The sequence below is a fragment of the Dipodomys merriami genome, unplaced genomic scaffold, assembly GCF_024711535.1.
Source record: "Dipodomys merriami isolate MVZ:Mamm:240054 unplaced genomic scaffold, mDipMer1.0.p SCAF_15, whole genome shotgun sequence".
Taxonomy (NCBI): Eukaryota; Metazoa; Chordata; class Mammalia; order Rodentia; family Heteromyidae; genus Dipodomys; species Dipodomys merriami.
The window spans coordinates 34304744-34307725 of record NW_027202826.1 but is presented as its reverse complement, the minus strand read 5'-3'; positions in this window follow the sequence as shown (position 1 = coordinate 34307725).

The window sequence follows — 2982 nt, the reverse complement described above, 5'->3', positions numbered from 1 at the left end:
CCATCAGAAAGAATGACATTGCCCCATTTGTTAGGAAATGGAAAAACTTGGAAAAAACTTATATTAAGTGAAGTAAGCCAGGCCCAAAGAAACATAGGTCCCATGGTTTCCCTTATTTGCAATATCTAGTATATGTAAGGGTCAAGCAGAAAAGGTCAGATAATGTGATGTCAGGAAAATGAACCCTTAGATATGTATTTTAATGTTTTTTTCTTTCATGCATGTGTTTCTAACGCATTTATAAGATTATCTCTTTGTTGCTTTGTATGTCCCTCCCCCACAGTATAACCCCTGCTTTCACTATATTTGATGTCAGTATAACTTGTGGAGGAGATGGGGGAAAAATCCAGTTGTTTAAGGATACAGGTGGACCTGTTGCAACAATGAGAAGTACAAGTTGTCATGTCCAAAACGAGCTTTACAACGTCTGTGCGGGGGGGGGGGGGGGGGGGGGGGGGAAGGGGAGGGAAGGAGAAGGTTTGGGATTGGGGGGAGGGGGGATGCTGGGAAGGGATGTGAAGGGTAAACCAAAGGAGGAGGCTGCAATGCTTGGTAAGAAATGTATGCATTATCCTGCCCATGTAATTGTAACCCCTCTGTACAGTATGTTCACAAATAAAATAAAATAAAATTTTAAAAATAGTTTCTAATGTTAGGTTAAGGTCTTTGATTCATTTTGAGTTTATATTTATACAGGGTGAGAGATTATGATTTCAATTCAGGTGTCTTTGTGTGGACATCCAGTCTTGCCAAGATGGCTTGTAAAAGAGGATTACTCTACATATTAAATTGGATATGACCCACACAGGGAAGTCTTTAAGATATATTAGCACTTTTTTTGTGTATTAGCTTTTTTTGCTCAAGACTAGAGTTAGATCTACCCCTTGTGCCACACCTTCACTTCAGGCTTTCTGGTGAGTAATTGTAGATAAGAGTCTCACAGACTTTTCCTGCCCAGTTAGGTATGATTTGGGATCCTCAGAACTCAGCCTAGTGAGTAGCTAGGGTTACAGCCATGAACCACCAGAGCCCAACTATAAAAATTTTACCTCAAACTAGGAAATCCTCTCTAATTTTCTTTTTAGTTATGTCTTCAAAATTCTAGATCCATTTCTCATTCCTACATAGCTTCCTTGGGATACAAAGATACCAATGGTCTTTTGAGATAAAATATTTCAGTATTTTGAAAAGAATTTAACTACCAGAGAAAATGAGACTTTATATATCTGGAAGTATTAACTGCTGAATAATCTTTTCCAAGAGTGTTAGGCCCTATTTACATATGAAAGAGCATGGTGCGTTTGAATAACCAGTAAGCTCTGCATGTATATTCTTAGTAATTGTTTGAGGGCATTTCTACAATTTACACCACTATAATTACTGTTAGGGAAATGAGTCCCCTCCCATATCTTAGTCCATTCCTTCCCTTCTCCACGGCTTAACATGTTCCCTTCCTAGGCAGCACTAGGCCCATGTAGTAAAGGCAGTAAATAATCAACTTCCAACCCCCTCTACCTTGCGATGGCACTTCTCTGGGGCAGCTACCACCATAAAAGGCAACAAGAGCCCCTTAGAGTGACCTTCAGGTCTGGGCAGCTGCAGGATCCCTTATCTACTATTTGGACAGCAGCCATAAATCCTAGTCCGCCATGATGAAGCCCCTGGCCCACATGTCCACACCAGGGTCTCTGCCTCCTAGCCCTTTCTAGCCCTTCCTAATATAGGTCACTCCAGACAATAGCACCTCCTTATATAGGTCACTCCAAACAATAGCCAGTACTTCTTTTCATTCCTCCCTTGTGAGAAGGAGTCTTGCCTGCCCCCTTTCAGGCAATAAACCTTTCTTTGTTCTCTGTACCTGGATGTCTGTGTGGTTCTCTGGCAAAGTATAAGTAATCTAGTTGAGCTAACAATTACAAATCTAGATAAAAAGAAAAACTTGACTATAAATATACTAATTTCTTTGCAAGCCTTGGTTTGCAATTTATCCATGAAATAGTGTACAAGATTGAAGCCAGAGGGTGCATAAAAGCCACATCACTTTTAAATTACTGTAAGCATTATCACTGGTTAGTTTAATTACAAGGTAAATGCTGGCAATAAAAATACAAACATAAGACAATTTCTGTTTTTAAATTAGAATTTGAGTTATGCTATAATCTGATTTAGATCTACAGCCTGAAACTATATCAACCAAATACTCAAAGGAAGCAGTCTTCTCTCTTTTTTTACTTCACATATGAAACAAAGAAGCCAAACAAATTGCAGCCTGTGGTCCAGTGAGAAGTCAGATGACACTTAATGGTCGCAACAAAATTGTAAGTAACTTTGTGAACATTCATAGCACTCGGAGGAAAAGCATTACACAAGGATTTGATTATGCTAAAAATTTATAGAAATGATTCATCTGAATTGAAATGATGAACTCTAAACATAGACTGGAAGAAAGGAATCAGACTTAAGAAACTAGAGGTCTAAGAAATTAGGGTCTAAACATTCTCCTCTGTGCATATACATATTAAATGAAACAAATGGTTTGCAAACACATACATGGAATCATTCACTTAAAATTTGTATTTAAAGCCAGGCACTCGTGGTTCAAGCCTGTCATCCTTGCTCCTCATAAAGCTGAGATTTGAGAATCTCTGCTCTGGGCCGGTCCAGGCAGGACAGTCTGTGAGACTCTTATCTCCAATTAGTCACCCAACAGCCAGGTGTGATGTTGGCTGAATGACACAGAGATATTCAATTACTATCCTCCAGCCCTGAGCAATCCAAACCTTCTCCTAGAACCATATAATTGAGTGCCCTCACATATAAAGTATACATATTATCTCAGAATTATTAGTGGGATGGTCTTTCACTAGAAGAACAATCTAACACACAAAATCATCTGGGGTCTTTAGCTCCCTTTTCCGTGCAGAGAACAGGAAATGTTTCTGTCCTTTCCTCAGTTCTCTCTATTTTCTCCAGTTACATGAA